The sequence below is a fragment of the Artibeus jamaicensis genome, unplaced genomic scaffold (assembly GCF_021234435.1).
Source record: "Artibeus jamaicensis isolate MK-2021 breed Jamaican fruit bat unplaced genomic scaffold, CSHL_Jam_final contig_3243, whole genome shotgun sequence".
In the NCBI taxonomy this organism is placed as follows: domain Eukaryota; kingdom Metazoa; phylum Chordata; class Mammalia; order Chiroptera; family Phyllostomidae; genus Artibeus; species Artibeus jamaicensis.
The window spans coordinates 2,392,727-2,414,235 of NW_026521766.1; positions in this window are offsets into that span (position 1 = coordinate 2,392,727).

The window sequence follows — 21,509 nt, forward strand, 5'->3', positions numbered from 1 at the left end:
TGTTACTAGTGGATACCTGAAAATATATTTTTTCTTCTCCTCCAAACTCAAAAGGCACTGTTGGCATACTCTCTGTCAATATTGCATTTAGAGAGTGGGGAACTGCAGCCTGAACTGCTCGCTGTGAAGTCTCTGACTACAGGTTTGTGGTGGCTTCTGGCTCTTTTGTCCTGGTTTCATCAGATGGACAGCTTCTACACTGCCTAATATTGATACCAGCATCAACGGCAAATGTCTGTGGGGTTTTCAAGCAAGAGTGAGTGGATTCTTGGGTTTGCTAAGCACCCTGCCCTGAAATGGGGGGGGGGGGCAAAAGAAGTTATGCCCAGGCAACTGTGCTCAGGGCCATAGTTGTTCTCTAACTTCCCCTAGGTTGGAGGATTAGTCCAGGAAGATGGAGCACATACCCAACTCTCCATTTCTCCATGTAGGAGTTTTGAACATTCTGAGGAATGACGTTTATAGGCACCAGGAAATTTATCAGGGAAAGTCTGTCTCATTGAGAGCTTAGGGTAAGCAGTAACGTAAGATATGGGTCTACTATTGTAGGTGTTTTTCAAAGATGAGTCCCCAGAAGAGAGAACCTCCTCAAGATCACATAGCTGATAACTTGGACTTACCTCCAAGTAAGTGTTACTTTGGAACCTGGGTTTCCCACTCCAGCAGTGGTGGCCATTAATAATTTGAGATATTCCCACAACTCCGGAGAAGTCCTCAGAGGTCTTGATAGAGTGGAAGTTAGAAAGTACTCTATGCTATTATCTATTTTATATATTCAATTTTCAGTGAAAATGTATGTTTTAAAATATTTTTCCTTACTTAAAATAATTTGATAACTCGACAACATTTTTTCTCTCCATTTCTTGATTCTGTCATACTCTAGAGTCAGGTGGTGGATATATGTGTCAGACCTATGGAATCATTTTTGACCCCCAGCCATCCCACCATTAATACTGATCTACACACACACACACACACACACACAGACACACAGACACACAGTGAGAGAGAGATATATACAAATATTTTTGTTGTCATTCTTGAAACTTTAACCACTTGCTTTTTCAATTATCTAAAATGTAGGGATGGGAGTAAAAGACAGAAAACTGTATTTGAACAGCAGTTAAAATAAAATAAAATTTAAAAAATAAACAAAATGTAATATTTTTAAATAATATAAAGATGACCTAGTTAAATCTCGTGACATTTCCTGTTTTTTTTTTATCTTATTGTCAATCAGCAAGCTTCGTGGGTATGGGAGAGACTGCGCTGTATTTTGCCATGTACGATGTGTTCCCATGTATACTGCACACCCCTGTTTTTTGTCCAGACTTTCAGGGAAAAAAGCTTTTGTTTTGTATTTTTAATCTAATTATTTATTTATATTTAGAAACAAAAGTGATTACTGTGTTTCAGGATATTATTTGCATACAGATATTGTTATTGCTTTCTAGAGTTACACTTTTAACACATAAGCATAAATAAAATAATTTAAAACATTTATATAGATACAGAATTAGTACTACCCATGTATAATGCACATTCTTATGTTTTCCTAAAAAAATTGGGCAAAAGTACTCATTGTACATGGCAAAATATGGTAAATGTGTTTAGTAGCCAAGTTCTGTGACAACACTGTTTTCCCACTCAATTCTGGGTGCTTTTGGTGGAAATAGAATGGGTGTTTCTATGTCTCCTTCACATCAACTTTGATTATTGTTTGAAGGCAAGACATAGCTATTGTGTACTTAAAGCATATTAAATTCCCTAGAATTTCATGGTGGTACAAACATCTACTGAAAGTACAAATACCCCAGGAGACTTTGAGAATTGAAAGTTTGGTACAAAACCGAAGACCATCTTTAATGACTGCGAAGAATAAAAAGTATCAATAAAAGGTGATGTACTTACTTGATTTTAAGGTGAGGAAAATTTGGTTGGAAATCAAGACGATGAATATCTAAACATTAATTACCATGGTAGTGTCCCAGCACAGGAAATATGTAGTATTGCTTTCTGCTTGTAGGTGGCAGTAGAGCAGCTGTAGGCTCCTGGAGACCTGTGTCCTCTTATCAGGGAATCAGAGATGTGCAGAGAGAGGATCTGAGACCACTGCCATAATCTGTGGAAACCAAGAGGACAACAGAAGATTCTGAGGAGTTGTCACTGCTCTAAAATTCCTCAGAAGAACCTCAAATAAGCCCCAAATCAATCACATGCTCACAGATATAGAACTGAGGGTAGAAATGATTGTACAGAAGTAAGGAAGCCACGCATTCAGACACCCACACAGGTGTCTGAGTGGGTGGCTTAGAAGGCTTGAACCCTTCAGAACATCTTTCCTCCTTTACCTGAGACACTGGAGCAGGAAGGAAGAGATCTGAGTTTAAGCATTACCCCTGTTAGTGATTAGGAGAGTGGCATGGGAGTAACCTGGACCTCTATTTTACATTTAAAATAGATGCACTCAATGGTTCTCCCAGCTCAAGCATTTAAGACTCCCCCAGTCCTGTCCATATTGATCCACACCTGCTCCCCTTTTAAGTACTCCTCTATTACAAGAGCACCTCAGTTTGTGCATTTTGGTTCCCAGTCTCCATCTCAGATTCAATGTTTTTATCTGATAGATTCCTAATCCTCTGGTTTACCTTTGGCCTTTGATTTGAATGTGCTTTGCTTTCTCTCTTGTCTGTGTTATCCTACCAAGGCCCCTCTCGGGCTGATTTTTATCCTCCACATACTCTCACTTACATCTTCCCCAGCTGAGCAAATGACCAGAGCTTAGATATATTAAACCTAAAGGACAATGTAAAAAAAAAAACAAAGTAACTTTAAGTACACTAAATGACTATGTAATAAAAGGTATGGGAAAATTAATAGACTAAGAATATTAGAACACGTTTGTTATTTACTATATTATTTGAAATCAAAGAAAACATAAAGCGTTTATTATTAATTGGATACCTCTGGGTTTAGCTGAAAAGAGAAAAGATAATACATTTATAAAACAAATGTTTGAATTTGAACAGTTAATTTACTAATTTTTACTTCCCAAATTAGGTTTTCAATATATTATTTTTTCTTAAGAATGGCAAAAACTTTAAGAAAAAATAAAATATATGAAATTATAGTTTACTGGGAAGCCCTTGATAATAAGAACAACATCATTCATCACCAGGATTTCCTGTAAGAAACCTGGCAAGTTCATGGGGATCGATGTGACCTTGTCATCATCTGACTCTGGCTGTGCCTTATCTCTCACTGCTCTTTCAGCTTCTACCCTGTTGTAGCACTTTCTCAGCAGTAATTTACATTTACTCTTATAATTTTATGCCCACAACATAAAATTGCTTTGCACGGTCCTGTTTGATTTATCTACAATGACTTCTGAGGGCACATTTACACTTTGTAGATGTGCCACCCCGGACATCCACAGGTGGAATGCACGGCAGCCTGTGGTGGGCTTCTGCAATGATCACGGCAATGAGATGTTTGTAATGACCATTGGGAAAAAGGTCCTGCTGACAAAATGTGGTTGTGGGTGCTTAGCAGTTAAAGCACCTCTTGTCACACATTTTCATGTACCTTCCCGGTGTCTAGCAACCCCTGCAAGCTAGACTGCCCTGAAGAAATGAACTGAACTTTGGAATTAGATAAACTCAAACTTGAACTCATGCTTCACCTTTCACAATCTAAGTGATGCTTGGCAAGCTCTTTTACCTATCTGATCTCCTATTTCTCTTCCTTGCAATGGAAACAAAACCTTATAGTAGTGTTTCTTAGCCTTGCATTATCGGTATTTTAGGCTGGATAAGTCATTGTGATGGGGGGCTGTCTTATGTGGATGTTTAGTAGCATCCTAGGCCTCTCCCCATTAGATGCCAGTTGTACCTCTCTAGCTGTTACAGCCAAAACGTCTTCAGGCATTGAGAATGTACATTTGGGGACAAATTATACCCTGTTGACAACCATTGCCTTACAAGATGTGAGAATTAAATGTAATATTTGTAGAGTACTTAGGATATGGAAATAACTAGATAATAACTGGCACTTCCTTGGATATCACCCCCAACTCTGATTTAATATTTTGGATACTAAGAATACAACTACACAGATTAATGAGACAGACTTGTCTATCTCATCAGGAGACTTGTTTTTGTAAAAAGGGACTTAAAGGGTCATTGAGCTGGAGTTAGACATGAAAGCAATCTGTATAATACAAGTTGGATGACATAGATTATAGTGTTAGGCTGAATATCTGAACGACTGCCATCTCCACCAGCCTCTTTTAATTAGACAAAGATGAAGGTAATGCCTTTTGTTTTACAAGGGGTGTATGATTTAATTTGGAAGGCAGGACCAATTTAGGTATGTGCATTAGTCATTGATAGTACTGAGGAGTTTCTAAGAGTAACAAACATACAAATCCAGAGCCACTCGGGAGAGTGTCTTTCTGAGAGAAATGCATATTGCCATCAAGCATTTGTGATTTTTTCCCCACAAGATCTTAAAAATGTCTCCTAAGAGTTCAGTTTTCTGTAGTCTCTTATTGGTTGTTGTTTTATTGTGCAATATGTAATATTTCAACATGATTTATAATTTTGTATGTGAATTATTAGTTGAGAAATCCAGAAATCTGTCCCCATATTCTTCTATGCAACTATAAATATTTCCTTGGAGATCTTTGTGGCAATGCACTATATACTCTGTGCATTGCTCCATATAGGGTGGACAGTTCTATAAATTAGCCTGAAAGTAAAAAGGTAGTAAATGTGAGTCATGGCTCCACATCCTGCTATAAACAAACAGGAATGGTCTTAGTGACATTTTGAAGTTATTCAAAAGTGTTTTGTGAGGTCACCTGTTCGATTAGATACATATTCTTGCTAATGGTTTTCTCTATTTTCATTCTTCTCTCCTTCTCTCTTTTTCTTCCTTCCTTCCTTCCTTCCTTCCTTCCTTCCTTCCTTCCTTCCTTCCTTCCTTCCTTCCTTCCTTCCTTCCTTCCTTCCTTCCTTCTTTCTTTCTTTCTTTCTTTCTTTCTTTCTTTCTTTCTCTTTCTTTCTCTTTGAGGAGAGGAGACTAAGAGGAGCTGGGGAAATTAGAGGAGTGGGGGCAGGTGGGAGGAAGTGTCATTGTTGGCAATTAAATGTATTAACTAAATTACCTGGGGTACCAATAAAAGCTGTAATCATGAGGCCATCTAAAAGTCATTAGCTATTTTATTGTTAATGAAGCCCATGCCAACATGAAATGGAACCAGATGCTCTTGGTGGGGGCCAGCAGCTGTTTGGTAGCACAGAATCATATAGATAGGTTGGACTATGGTAAGAAATCTGCACTGATGACAAAATGCTTTGTATTTATAGAGTGTCATTATTCAAAAATGAATGCATGAATTTTTAGAGGGCATCCCCTGGGGATACAGCTGTAAAGATAGGACAATCGTTTTATGGATAGAAATAAGTCTAAGCAGGAACACAAAGACGTATGCCTTTCCAAGCCATCTGTGCAGACTGAGCTATAAAGCCTTAACTGAGATATGCCCCAGGTTTCTTTCTCCTTCCCTGCAGCTGAGGCTGCTATAGAAGTTTTAGTGCCCACTTTAAATCTGTCAACCTAAGTATCCAGTAAGCTGCTTAGGAGGAGGCAGCTACTCTGTACTGTGAGGTCTAGAATTTCTTATCATTTTATGAACAATTACAGGGTGATCCTTGGATTGCTAAGACCTCAGGGATGATACGTGAATGAGTAGATCCTTTATTCATTTACCACATATTTGTTAATAATATGCTAAGTGTTAAACACTCAGTTGGAGAAATAAAATCAAGAAGAACAGTACTGGGCCACAGAGAGCTCTTAGAGCAGACTGAACAAACTGACATTTATAATGTATCTAGGCAAAGGTGATGGGCACATACAGTCTGACACATTTGTGGAGGTGGCATCAGAAGGAAGAACAATAGATAATCAGGTAAAGAGCGGGGAAAATAGATGGTAACAGGTAAATGGCAGAGAACGTCAAAAGGCCTAGTAGCAAAAAGCATTTTCCATCCCAAGAAAAACAAATGGTTTCATTAGTTTGAGGATAGGAAAGAAGACAGAGAAAGGGAGGAAAATAGTGGAAGATGAATTGAAGAATTATTTTAAGGTTGGAGGTATCACACTACATGACATCAAACTATACTACAAGGCCATAGTAATAAAAATAGAATGGTACTGTCAAAAGAACAGGAACAGGCATACTGGTCAATCAAAGATAACAGCAAGCCCAGAAATAAACCCACACTTTTATGGTTACTTAAGCTTTGACAAAGGAGGCAAGAGCATACAATGGGGTAGAGAAACTTTCTTCAATAAATGGCATTGGTAAAATTGGACAGATGCATGCAAAAATATTAAACTAGACTACCAACTTATACCATACGCAATGTTGAACTCAAAATGAATGAAATAATCCACAAAACCATAAAAATCATAGAAAAAAAACATAGGCAGTAAAATCTCAGATATTTCTCATACCAATATTGCAGGGATCACTCCGACAAGGCAAGGTGTAGGTAGGCAATGACTTTGACATTATATATATATATATATTTTTTTAACCTCTGCTTTCCATATAGAGGTACATCTAAAGAAGTATATGGACAGTCCCACCTTGTTACTCTCCTTTCACTTAGCATTGGGTACTACACCAGGATTTAAATGAAAAGAAATATATCATTTCAAAAGACACAGTAATTGATTTAGTTGATACTTCTCTTGTAATTTTTGATAATGAGGTAAATCTGAATATTTTAAATATTTGTGATATTGATTATTTTTCAGTCATTATTTTATTTTACTTTTATTTATAGTAGTTTTTACTTTTTTGTTGTTTTTGTTGTGGACAAACCTTAGGTGACCTTCAGTGAGTCATGCCCTGGTATAACATTCTCCCCTAATAAATGATGAGAAAGGTAATGGGATTACCCCATTATGTAAGACTCCTTCTTAGCTCAGTGGAGTGAATTTTCCTGTGGCACTGAAGTGCTAAGCTACCATGTTGGAGGAGGGCCTTTGGGAGAGCCACAAGCAACAGGAAGTGCTTGTGACATTTGGGAGCTGAGTGGCTGGCCCCTAGCTGATAGCCAGCAAGAAAATATAAGTTTATCACAGAGGAAAAAAAGAGAGGAAAAAACACCCAGTCTTTGTAGTATGGGCTAATTAGAAGTTCAGAAAGTAGCAGACTCAAGGTATGTGATGGCAGAAGTTCATAGAAGAAATTCCCTGAACCAAGGTCTGGACAGGTGAGGGTGAGAATCTTAATCTTACAGCACACCAAGGATTATATCACTCCACTTACCACTAGAAATGGGATCCTTATTACCATCTGATGGGCAGCAACTGATCAGCTTTATATTATTACAGAAAAGTTTATGAAAAAGACCCAAGATGGTTGGGGAGTAGGTAGAAGCTACACGAATCTCCTCTATCAATCCTAATTACAACTACATTGTAGAGAAATCATCCTAAATAACTACCCTTATAACTCCTTAGTTATAAAGCTTCCCTCCTTATAACTAAGCCTTATAATTAAAGCTTGTAACTAAGGACCTATGGAAGAAAAGCCACTTCACCACTATGTGATTAATAGCTGGTAAGGAGCCCCAAGAGGGCTGGCTGGGCTTCCGCAGGCAGCAGTTGGAGCCCGAAGTGCTATTTCAGTGGCTAGGGGGTTTCACCCTGAGAATTGTGGAGTCTAAATCCCAAGCTGGGTTTCCCAACCTACAGCAACAGAGCCAGGAAAGGAACCCAGATAACATGAAGTTGTGAAATACATCAGAGTAACTGTCTGCCAGGAAGAGATTGCTAGAAATTCAGAGAGCCTCTTAAGGGGCCAACACAAAAAAATTCATTTGCAGCCACTTACCCTGGGTTTCTGCAGAAGGGTGGCAGAGTGGACTAGAAACACATGAGGAGAGTGTGGGGCTGTGTCTCTTGGGAGAAAACTGAAGGGACGGCAATTTCTATACTGATACATTCCCCACACTGCAGGAGCCATCTTTCTCAGGCAGAGCATTCCCCTCAAAGTGGCACGAGACTAAGGGGAAGCAATAGCCCCACCCACGAGAATTACTCTGCCCCACCCTGTGGACCTTATGTCTGGCTGCTGAGTGCAGCTTAAGGCTATATCATTGATTAAGTTTAACAACTAAAATGAAATTCTGGGACCTGAGACTGTAGCTATCCTCTACTGGGTCTGATGTTTGGTATACGGCCTGGTTCTCTCTGCACACAACAGTCACAGCAGAGAAGGCCACATGGTGTGGATCACTGATAGCTCCAAAAAGATTATGCAGGGCCAGTCACAAGCATCGTTTTACATAGGCCTACACCAGAGTCTTTGCAGATCCACCTAATACATAGAAATAAATACAATAAATAGCAAAAATGGGAAGATAAAAAAAAACAGACCCTAAATGAAAGAACAAGAGAATTCCCAAGAAGAACTAGATGAAACGGGACAAGCAATTTATCAGATAGAGAGTTTACGGTAATGATCCTGAGAGTACGAAATAGCATGAAAAAAAGACAATATAAACCACAAAAAAAGGATGAGTCAGAAATAAAGAATAGAATATCTGACAGAAATAATACACTGTAAGAAATAAACAGTAGATTAGATAAAGCAGAGGATAAAAATCAATGATTTTGAAAACAAGGAATAAAGATCTAAGCAGAGCAGAAAAAAAAGGACAAAGAAGAAATTTAAAAAAAATGAGGAGAGCTTAAAAAACATTTTGGACAACGTGATACATAACAACATCCTCATTATGGCATTACCAGAAAAAGGAAAACAGAGTGAGCAGGAATCAGAGAATCTATTTGAAGAAGCAATGACTGAAAATTTTGCTAATCTGGTGATAGAAAAAAACATGCAAATCCGGGAAGCTCAGACAGGCACAAACAAGTTGGACCCAAAGAGGCCTACACTGAGGCACATAATTAAAATGAAAAGGCTTAAAAACAGGAAGAGAATCCTAAAAGCTGAAAGAGAAAAACAGGTAGATGTATACAATGGAGCACCAATTAGACTGTCATCTGATTTCTCAACAGAAATATTTCTGGCCAAAAGGGATTGGCATGAAATATTAATTGTGATGAAAAGCAAGCACCTATAACCAAAGTTACTTTACTCAGAAAAGCTATCATTTAAAATTAAAGGAGAAGTAAGGAGCTCCCCAGATGAGAAAAAGCAAAATGATTTTGTGAACACCAGACCAGTGCTGCAACAAATGTTGAAGAGCTTGCTTTAGGAATGAGAGAAAAAAAGTAACAGAGCAAAATACTCTAACAAAAAATAGCACTAAATACATATCTATCAATAATCACCTCAAATGTAAGTGGCTTAAATGCTTAAAACAACGGACATAGGGTAGCTAAATGGATAAGAAATGAAGACCCATACACATGATGCCTCCAAGAGATCCACTTCAGATCAAATAATACACATAGACTAAAACTAAGGGGATGGAAAAAGATAGTTCATGCAAATATAAAGGGAAAAAATGGCTGGAGTAGCAATATTTATATCCAACAAAATAGACTTTAAAACCTAGATATAGTAACAGACAAAGAAGGGTTCTACATAATGAAAAAGTGAACAATCCAACAAGAGGATATAGCCCTAAAAACACTTATGTACCCAATATAGGAGTACCTAAATACAAAAGCAAATTTAATAAACACAACAGAAGAGATAAAAACAAATAAAGTCATTGTAGGGGATTTTAACACCCTATGGACTTCAATAGATAGATCTTCCATACAGAAAAGCAATAAAGGGCAGCAACGTACAACAACAAACTAAATCAAATAAATTTAATTCATATCTTCAGGACATTTCATCACAAAATATCAGAGTATACATAATTTTCAAGTGCACATGGAACATTTTCTAGGGTAGGTGACATGTAAATACACAAAACAAGCCTCAATAAATTTAAGAAGATTGAAATCATATCAAACATCATTTCTGAAGACTATGCTATGAAACTAGGAATCAATCACAAGAAAAACACTGAGAATCACACAAATACACGGAAGCTGAACACCATGTTATGAAACAATGAATGGGTCAATAATGACAGCAAGGAAGAAATAAAAAGATACCTTGAAGCAAATGAAAGTGAGAACACAATAATCCCAAATCTGTGGGACACAGGAAAAGCAATTCCAAGAGGAAAATTCATAGCATTATAGGCCTATCTCAAAACAAACACACACACTCACAAGAAAAATCTTGAATAAACAATCTAACTTTACACTTAATGGAACTTGAACAACAAACAAAGCCCAAAGTGAGTAGAAGATAGAAAATAATAAAGATCAGAGCAAAGATATATAAAATAGATTCTTTAAAACAATACAAAAGATCAATGAATCCAAGAACAGGTTGTTTGAAAAGATAAACAAGATTGACAAACTTTTAATCAGACTCATCAAGAGAAAAAGAGAGGACAAAAATAAATAATATCAAAATGAAAGAGAGGAAATAACAATTGACACCAAATAAATACAAAGGATTATAAGAAAATATTATGAATAACTATATGCCGACAAACTGAACAATGTAGATGAAATGGATAAATTCCTAGAAACATACAATCTCTTGAAACTAAATCAGGAGAATAAGAGAATCTAAATAGACAGATTACACCTAGCAAAATTGAAGTAGTAATTTAAAAAAAACCTCCCAACTAACAAAAGCCCTGGATCAGATGGCTTCACAAGTGAATTTTATCAAACATTCTGAGAACTAAAACCTCTTCTCAAATTATTTCAAAAAATTCAAGAATAGGGAAGTCTCCTGAGCTCATTTTACGAAAGTAGCATTATCCTAATTTAAAAAACAGATAAAGACACTACCAAAAAAAGAAAAGAAAAGAAAAGAAAACTGTAGGTCAATATCCCTGATGAACATAGATGCTAAAATCCTCAACAAATCATCAAACTTAATACAGCAATACATCGAAAAGATCATATACCATGATCAAGTGGGATTTATTCTAGGAATGGAAGGTTAACACAACATTTGCAAACCAATTAATGTGATTCACTGCATAAACAAAATGAATGATAAAAACCACATTATCATATCATAGATGCAGAAAAAGCATTGGATAAAATTCAGCACACGTTTATGACAAAAATTCTCAGCAAGGTGGGTATAAATGGAACATACTTAAAAATAATAAAAGCCACATATGACAAATCTACTACCAGCATCATACTCAATAGGCTAAAACTTCAGGCATTCCCCTTAAGATTGGGAATAAGATGGGGTGTCTGCCTTCACCTGTCTAAATCAACATAGTAGTAGAAGTCCTAATCACAACAATCAGACAAGAAGAAGAAATAAAAGGCATCCAAATTGGAAAGAAAAAGTAAAACTCTTTATTTGCAGATGACATGATACCTTACATTGAAAGCCTGAAAGATTTTACCAGGAATCTACATGAACTGATAAATGAATTCAGCAAAGTAGCTGTATACAAAATTAATGCCCAGAATCAACTGAATTTTTATATGCCAATAATGAATTAACAGAAAGGAAAATTAAGAAAACCATCCCATTTACAATTGTTAAAGAAAAAAACCTAGGAATACACCTAACCAAAGATGTGAAAGACCTGCACTCTGTAAATTATAAGGCATTGAAGGAAGAAATTGAAGAAGATACAAATAAGTGGAATCACATACCATGTTCATGGATAGCATAAATTAACATCATTAAAATGTCCATGCTATCCAAAGCAATCTATAGAGTCAATGCAATTCCTATCAAGATTCCAATGACATATATCACAAAACCAGAACAAATATTTAAAAAATTTATATGGAACCACAAAGTCCCCACATAGCAACAGTAATCCTGAGAAAGAAGAATGAAGAGGGGGAATCATGCTACTTGATATCAAACTATAGTGTAAAACCATAGTAATTAAAACAGCATGGTACTAGCATAAAAACAGACGCAAAGATCAATGAAACAAAATAGGGATCCCAGAAACAAACTCACACTTTTACAGTCGATTAGTATTTGACGAAGACAGCAAGTGCATACAATGAGCTAGATAGTTTATTAAATAAATGGTGTTGAGAAAATTGGACAGGTACACTGAGAAAAATGAAACTAGGCCACCTTCTCTTTTTTTTTAAAGATTTTATTTATTTATTTTTAGAGAGAGAGAGGAAGGGAAGGAGAAAGAGAAGGAGAGAAACTTCAATGTGTGGGTTGCCTCTTGTGCTTCCCCCAACTGGGAACCTGGCCCGAAACTCTGGCATGTGTCTTGGCTGGGAATTGAACCAGCGACCCTTTGGTTTGCAGACTGGCACTCAATCCACTGAACCACACAATCCAGGGCTAGACTACCTTTTTATATCTCGCAGAAGAATAAATTCGAAGTGTATTAAAGACTTAAATGTTAAACTCAAAAACATAAAAGTCATAGTAGAAAACATAGGCAGCAAAATCTCAGACATTGCTCACAGCAATATTTTATCAATTATATCTCCCCAGACAAAGGAAACAAAAACAAAAATAAACAAATAGTACTACATCAAGCTAAAAAAATATTTCACAGCAAAGGTAATCATGAACAATTAAAAAGACAACCCACAGAATGGGAGAACATATTAATGATGCATCTGATAAGGGGTTAATATCCACAATTTATAAAGGACATACAAAACTCAACACCAAAAAATAACATTTTGATCCATGATCCCATTTTTGGGATTATATGTGAAAAGAACCCAAAACTCTAATTGGAAAAAAAATAAGCACCCATGTTCATTGCAGCATTATTTACAATTGCCAAGATATGGAAGCAGCCCAAGTGTCCATCAGTAGGTGAGTGCATAAAATAACCATGGGACATTTACACAATGGCATACTATTCAGCTGTAAAAAACAAGAAAATTTTACCCTTTGTGACAGTAAAATGTCACAGTAAAATGGATGGGCCTGGAGAACACTATGCTAAGTGAAATAAGCCAAACAGAGAAAGACAAATACCACATGATTTCACTCATATGTGGAATCTAATGAACAAACTGAACTAACAAGCAAAACAGAAATAGGATAATAGCAGGATAGCAGGCTATGTGAGATGGTAGTTAAAGGGTGGAGGGACTGAACAAAGAGGAAAAAAGACTTGTGGACATGGGCAACAGAGTGGAGATTGCAGAGGGGAGGGAGGCATCAGGGAAATAAATGGTAATAGAAAAAATAAACTTTCAGAAATAAAATATAAAAGAAAAGAAAAAAATGAGAGGCATATATTCCTGGAACAGGAAAAAATATATACAAAGATATGAAAACATTTCAAATAGAATTTTTATGTATTTTTCCATTACCATTTATTCTCCTTACCCCTCTTCCCCTCCCCCCTACAATCACCACACTGCCTTTCATGTACATGAGTACTTTTTCCTTTTTGTTTGAGACCTTCACCCCCTAAATCCTGCCCCCAGAGCTTAAGCTCAGTGAAGATGACTCTCATTTTATCATTTTGGCATCTCCATCACTAGTACATTGTTGTCCAAGTAAATCATTACTGTGTTCTGAATACATAAAAAATGACACGCGCAATCCTGAAAAAATAGTCAGAAATGTTCGGAGAGGAGAAAAGTGTTTCTCTGGCTAGGCCATGAAGGTGGTGATGGAGTAGTGTGAGAGGTAGGGACCACTTTCTGCAGAGCACTTATCCCTGACATCCATTCAGGCCTAAATGGAATAACTGCTGCTTTTATTTGATAACAGAGTAAAGTTAATACTTTTGCACAAAAACCTTTCAATGCGATGACAGTTAAAATGTTAAAAGTACCAATTTCTTTAGCTTTTAAAAATATTTACTGTATTAAAGTTTTTTTTACTGACAATAACCCAAAAACCATAGCATACCTTTAATGTGTAATGACTTTAAAAGCATTGGCAGGAGTTCAAATAGATCTATGCCATAAAAAGGAATGTAAAATTGCTGTCTAATCACCAAGATAGACTCTTGTACCTTTAAGCAAATTTTGTCCTTTTTAGATTCCAAATGCTTTAGCAATGCTAACAAGCCTGATCTGTCTGCTGTCCTGGATTGGTCACTATGTCAAATGCTCAGGATTTTCACGACCTCTATTATCTCAAATTGTCAGTGTGATGTAACTTGATTGGAGATTCTGTCTTGGATGAGAGCATGTTGTCCAAATGCTGCCCATGCCATTTTCAGGCTGATTTCTGAAGTTATTGAAGGGTTCCTTGTGATGTTATTTCTCAGAAATGACTATCATAATTAATCTTCTTGATTCTCATACTCTAGAGTTGAGAAGCTTTGGGAACATAATATATACATTTGAAGAGAGAAGTGGAGGAAGCTGGTGATGATATTATTCTTCACCTCTGTGCTGCTCTAAGAACTGAGTTGTGACTCAAAATCTCCCATGCAGGTAAAACGCATTACTGAATACAACTTCTAAGAGTGCTTCCTGACCAGAATTGCTTATAATGATGTAAAATTGCATGTATTGGATGCAGAAGAAAAGAATATTTCAATAAACATATGAATGAATACACACATAGCATAATTATAGTAGCTTTAGAGACCTTGCTGAACTGATACCATTCCAAGAGCCCAGTGATCATTTGTGTAGCTCTTCAGAACCCTATGAAGCATCCCTGAGTCTTTCACGCTTGATGGTAATAAAAATTTGTTTGCATTTTCATGCTAGGTACTGGAGGCATGCTAGCATTGGGGAAAATTTAGATTTCCATAAAAAATGCAGCGAATCTGGATCAGGTATAAAGATGTTTATAAGTTATGATTAGTGCCTCCTTGAACGTGGTGGGCTCACATTCATTCATCCAAGCAGGAGGTTTTTGCATAAACTGCTCATTGATCATTTCCTCTTCAATCAAATTATTTAAAATGTACCAGTGTATAAATGTTTCTGTTGTTGAAGCTTGCCGAATACTTCAGTCTTGTGTGACTCAAAGTAATTTCATATTTGACAATGAATTTGCAATGCTGCTGTGTCCTTCTCCAACTATACTCTGATGGTATTTCCTGTTATTTGAGGAATGGACAAATGGCTAAGTGCTTGACTATGAGGCACTCAGTTTAGGCCTGAAAAATTAATGTATTTGTGATGCTGAGGAAGGCAAGGAGATCTCTGTGCAATGTCATGAAGAGCTGATTGATTAAATACCAACATGCCCACAGAGAATTATCTGGCTGGTTTCAAATAAGACTAAGATACATTAATGTTTTATAAAAATTACAAACATAATCACTAATATCCATATCATATAAATATATAAGATAGAAACACAAGTGGTAAAAATAAGCATGCTTTTTTTGAGCTACTTATGTTTTTAGTCTTTTGCAACTAATTTGTATATTTGTTATTTGGTTTCATTAACTAGTAAATAATAGGCAGTGGGTTCCAAAGGCACAAAAATATGTAGGAATTTAAAAAATGATATATATTAAAGTTAAATATGATAGCATACACCACACATCTAATAATACCAGTCATAGTCCACCTCAATTCAGGTGCAACAGTATGACAAATTTACTGCTCTAATCTGAAGAAATTCTATAATGAATTATCATAATATATGAGGTTATAAGTGACAAATCATGTTTAAGCTGGATGAGTTTAAATTCTGAGTAAAGAGAGACAACACTCAAGACAATTGAGGAGGGTGTTAATATATTCAATATTATGAAAAGTACATACAGATTCTCAACTGAAGAAAAATGTGAAAGTACCAAACACTGTCAAAAGTATCTCTGGCAGCCCTGGCTGTTGGATTGAGCTCAGTGGATTGAGTTTGGGCTGTGAACCAAAGGGTCACCAGTTCAATTCCCAGTCAGGGCACATGCCTGGGTTGCAGGGCCAGGTCCCCAGTGTGGGCCATGTGAGAGGCAACCACACATTGATGTCTCTCTCCCTCTTCTTCTCCCTCTCTTCCCCTCTCTCTAAATAAATAAATAAAATTTTAAAATAAAGTGTATCTGGCAGAATAAATTTGAAATTTATTGAAATTTGAAATTTGTAAATGGATACTACAGTTAAAACTATATTTTTAAAATAAAAACAAATATGAAAAAATAATAGGAAATTAAAGATAAATGCTCAAGTAAAAAATAGTATATTGTAAGTATGTAGTAATGTACTTAAGGTAAACTGGAAATTTTCAAATTGTGTAATGAAATATAACATACAAAGATGACATAATTATACTTTTTACTTAAATTATATTAATATACATTTGCATCATTCCTGTTTTTTAAAGAACTCTATTTATCTTTTGATATTATTTGTTATTTTGTAAACCATAATTTTATTTATTTTATTTTTTATTTTTGTTACACAAGATGTTTTGTCTTTATTCACCATCAGTGGCATATATTGAAAAGAACATATACTTTAAATCTGAATGAAAGGGGCTTGAATACCAACTTTTCCATTTAAATGTTGTTTTTTTGTTGTTGTTCAATTATGATTATTCCCAGTTCAACCCCACTACTCTCCTTCATCCTACCTACCCCCACCTTCCACATTGAATCCTCCCACAAACCAGAGTATTATGATTTAAACAACAGATTGAAAGTTGAATGGTCACCTTGGTTCTTCCACATTATATCATGCTTTCTAGGAATCATTAAAAAATTCTGACTTTGTTAACTGCTACCGAATAGATTTATTCCATAAAAATATACATAACTTGATATATTTACTATAATTATATTCCAATTTATACCATGGTAGCCAATATATAGTTATTTTTATTTTTTTAACTTTTTTTCTTTTTTTAAAGGTTTTTTTAAAAAATGGTGTAAGGTTTATTTATCTTTAGAGGGGGAGGGAAGGAGAGAGGGAGAGAAATACCAATGTATGGTTGCCTCTCATGTGTCCCCTCTTGGGAACTGGCCTGCAACCCAGGCATGTGCCCTGACTGGGAATCGAACTGCGATACTCTGGTTCGCAGGCCTGCGCTCAATCCACTGAGGTACACCAGCAAGGGCTACATTTATAATTGTGTTTATTTTATTTGCATCTTTGCTCATGTAATTATGTGATCATTTCACTATTATACTGTTATTATGAATGCTAGCATTATGCACTTGGTACCTATTTGTTGCATTTTAAAGTAATAAATTTAACTACCAACAATAAATCATTCAGTTACAAAATTTATATGTTTATTAATAAATAAGGATGTTACTTCATTAAATCTTAATACTTCATCGGTGTCACAGAAATGTAGGAAAGTAATTTTCAGACAAACTGAATTTTTTTTTCTATTTTAATTATAAGAAAAAGAATTACGGGAGCCTTGACATTTTTCTGCCCCTAAATTAACAGTTATGGATTTCAGACACATTTAAGAATTTAACATAAATATTGAGCTCTATTTTTCCCATGCTAAATATTATGTAACTCAGTAAATTTTACTTTGTTAATCACTCCACTCAAAAAGAAATAAGCAAACATGACTTTGTCCCTTCTTTTTTGGTTTCATAAAATAGTCTAAAGCAAAAGCTGTAAAATAACTAAAGTTTTCAGATTGTTGTGACTGTCATAAAACAAAACAAATCTGATTTCCTAACAGCTAATATTTGTGCCACAAAAGTAAACAATTTGAATTAGATAATGTGTGTGGTTCAAGATATTACTATACCTAGAAGAACTGCAACCTACAGAAGGGATTTTTATGTGTACCTTTTCCTGATCAGTAATATTGGTTGGAATGATCTCTCTCTCTCCCTCTTTCTCTCACTCGCTCGCTCTCTCCCCCTTTCCCTCCCTTTGTCTCTTCACATTAAATCCCTAAAACCTTGGAAAGAAATCCACAAGAATTTGATGTGGTGGGTGAAATGATTTCTTATTTTAATCTATTTTATTTTATGCTTTGATGGATTTGTTTTGTTTCACTAAAAGTCAACAAAACAGAAATTAACACTTTGAATATTCTTGCTGGATATCATGCTTTCATATTTGAATGGAGCCTATTATTTTTGTCATAAAAATGAACAGGGTTATTTACACATCAGAGTAGGATTTGTTGTTAGGGGTCTACTTTTTTTGAGTTTTGACATCCAGCCCAGTTGTCAAATAAGTCTCTTTGAATCTTCTTTTCATCATTGGCAGAATAAATCTACTGGTTATAAGGATGCTCACAGAATTTAGCAAGGACCTGAACAAAATTACAAAAAGATCCGGTCAGAAAAAATGGATACACCAATTGAAATAAGGAACAATTTACAGGGAAACAACAGTAAAGCAGATGAAGTTGAGAATCAAATCAATGATTTGGAACCTAAGGAAGAAAAAACAACCAATCAGAACAACACAAAGAAAAAATAACTCTCTCCTCCCCCCCAAAAAAAACCCCACAAAAAACAACAAGGAGAGCATAAACAGCCTCTGGGACAAGTTTAAGAGGTCCAAAATTTGCATCATAGGGCTGCCAGAAAGAAAACAGGAAGAACAAAATTTTGGAAATCTATTTGAAAAAAATAATGAAAGAAAACTTCCCTAATTTGGTGAAGGAAATAGACATGCGAGTCTAGGAGGCACAGAGGGTCCCAAACAAGATGGATATAAAGAGGCCAACTCCAAGCCACATCCTAATTAAAATGCCAAAACTTAAAGATAGAGAAAAGAACTTAAAAGCAGCAAGAGAATTCCATGGTGTAAATGTACCATAGTTTTTTGATCCATTCATTTACTGATGGGTGCTTAGGTTGCTTCCAGCACTTGGCTATTGTAAATTGTGCTGCTATGAACACTGGGGTGCATAGGTTCTCTTGGATTGGTGTTTCAGGGTTCTTAGGGTATAATCCCAGCAGTGGAATTGCTGGGTCAAAAGGCAGTTCCATTTTTAGTTTTCTGAGGAAATGCCATACCACTTTCCATAGTGGCTGCACCAGTCTGCATTCCCACCAACAGTGCACTAGGGTTCCCTTTTCTCTGTGTTTTCTCCAACACTTGTTTGTTGGTTTGTTTATGATGGCCATTCTGACATTTACACTATAGAATTCTATGCAGCAAAGAGGAAACAAGGAGCTCCTACCCTTTGTGACGATATGGATGGAACTGGAGAGTATTATGCTAAGTGAAATAAGCCAGGCAGTGAGGGACAAATACCATATGATCTCACCTTTAACTGCAACATAATCAACAAAAGAAAAAAGCAAACAAAATATAACCAGAAACACAGAAATTAAGAACAATCTAACAACAGCCAGAGGGGAGTGGGGAGGAAACAGTGGAGAGAATGGTTTTCAGGACCTACTCTAAAGGACACATAGACAAAACCAAGGGGAAGGGTGGAAGCAAGGGAGGGAGGTGGGATTGGCTGGGGTACGGGGGAGTAGTGAGGGGAAAATGCAGACAATTGCAATTGAACAGCAATAAAGCAATTTAATTGATTAATTAATTAAACGCATCAAGAGAAAAGGAGACAGTTACCTACAAGGGAGTTCCCATAAGACTGTCAGCTGATTTCTCAAAAGAAACTTTGCAAGATAGAGGGAATTGGCAAGAAATATTCAAAGTCATGAAAAGCAGGGACCTAAAGGCAAGATTGCTCTACTCAGCAAAGATATTCAGAACCAAAGGGCAGATAAAGAGTTTCCCAGTCAAGAAAAATCTAAAGGAGTTCATTATCACCAAACCATTATCATATGAAAATTTAAAGGGACTTATTTAAGAAAAAGAAGATCAAAACTACAAACAATAAAATAGAAATAAATATAAATTTATCAAAAATTGAATCTAAAAACAAGGCAAACCAGAACAGAGATAGAATCATGGATATGGAGAACATTTTGATTTTTGCCAGATGGGAGAGGGTGGGGGAGAATGGATGATAAAGTGAGGGAATTGAGATGTACAAACTAGTAGTTACAGAATGGCCATGTGGATGTGAAGTACAATATAGGAAATGGATTAGGCAAAGAACCTATATACATGACCCATGGACATGAAGAATAGTGTGGAGATTGCTGAGGGAGTAGGGGTACTGGATGGAGAGAGGCTAAGGAGGAAAACTGGGACAACTGTAATAGCACGATCAGTAAAATATAATTAAAAAAACACATTAACTTTTTATTTGAAAAATCCTTGTCATGTAAATTTTAAAGTGTTAGAGATAAAAGGAGAATAAGGGAAATTCCAATCTAGGTTTCTCTCCTAGAATAATATAAATTAAAAACAGAAGTGGAGGAGGGTTCCTGAGTACTGATGTGAATAAAGCTGCTTCTTGGCTTCTTTTTTCTTGGACCTATAAAAGCAGGGAATCCTAATTTGACTTTCACAATTTAACAGAGACTACTACCACATCCATAATGGGTTTGGAGCCAGGGCCCAAATTCGGAGAATATGCTAGTAAATCCCCCTCCATATCTCTTTTCAAAATTACACTTAGAGATCTCACACCTGGAGTTTTCACTTTGCATTATCATAATATAACTTGATTGGGAATGATGTCATACGTAACTCATATTTCCATTATTAAATAACCCTACAATTTTTATAGTTATGTTGAGACTTTGTGCAGTATTTACAAATAATTATTAAATAAAAAACACTTTGTGCAGTATTTACAAATAATTATTTTTACTACTAAAATTAACCTAATATCTAATAATTTTTATTGTTACTAATAAGAACTTATTCGAAAAACTCTAAAACTTTGTGGTTTTATGAGTTTGACTATTGTTTAATATTGCAGATATAGGGTCTGGCAGAAATAAAGTTCCTTTTTTATTATAAAATTTTTATTACAAAATAATAAGTATATAATTCTGTAACATAACAATACCATACTCAAGTACATCAGTGACATTTTAGGTAAAGTGTTCACATTAGAACTATAAATGATTACACCCATATTATTACTCTATCAACCACACTCAAGCAGGCTTTACTCCTGCCGGACCCCGTATGAGTGAGATTATGTAGGGTTGTAGTTCCGTGTCAGGCTCACTTAGCATGATGCTCTCCAGTCCATCCATGCTATCGTATTACAAATGGCAGGGTTTCCTTCTTTTCTTTTGTTGAGTAATATCCCATTGTATGTATATACCGTACTTTCTTTATCCATTCATCTAATGATTGGCACTTCAGTTGTTTGTGGAAAAAGGAAAGGAGGGGGTGGTAGTTAAGCAGTCAAAGTTTCAGTTGTACAAGATTACTAAATTCTGGAGATTTACTCTACAGTGTAGTACTTGAAACTAAAACAATACTGTGTTTTATGCTTACCTTACGGTAAGTATTCTTATACCACACACACACAGTAATAATAAAAATAAAGCAGACAGAAGGAAAGTTTGGGAGGTCATAAATATGTTTATGGCCTTTATAGTAGTGATGGTTTCATGGTATATTCTTCTCTGCAAAGTTGTAGGGTTGTATAAATTACATATGTATAGTTTTTTTATTTATTAATCATACCTCAA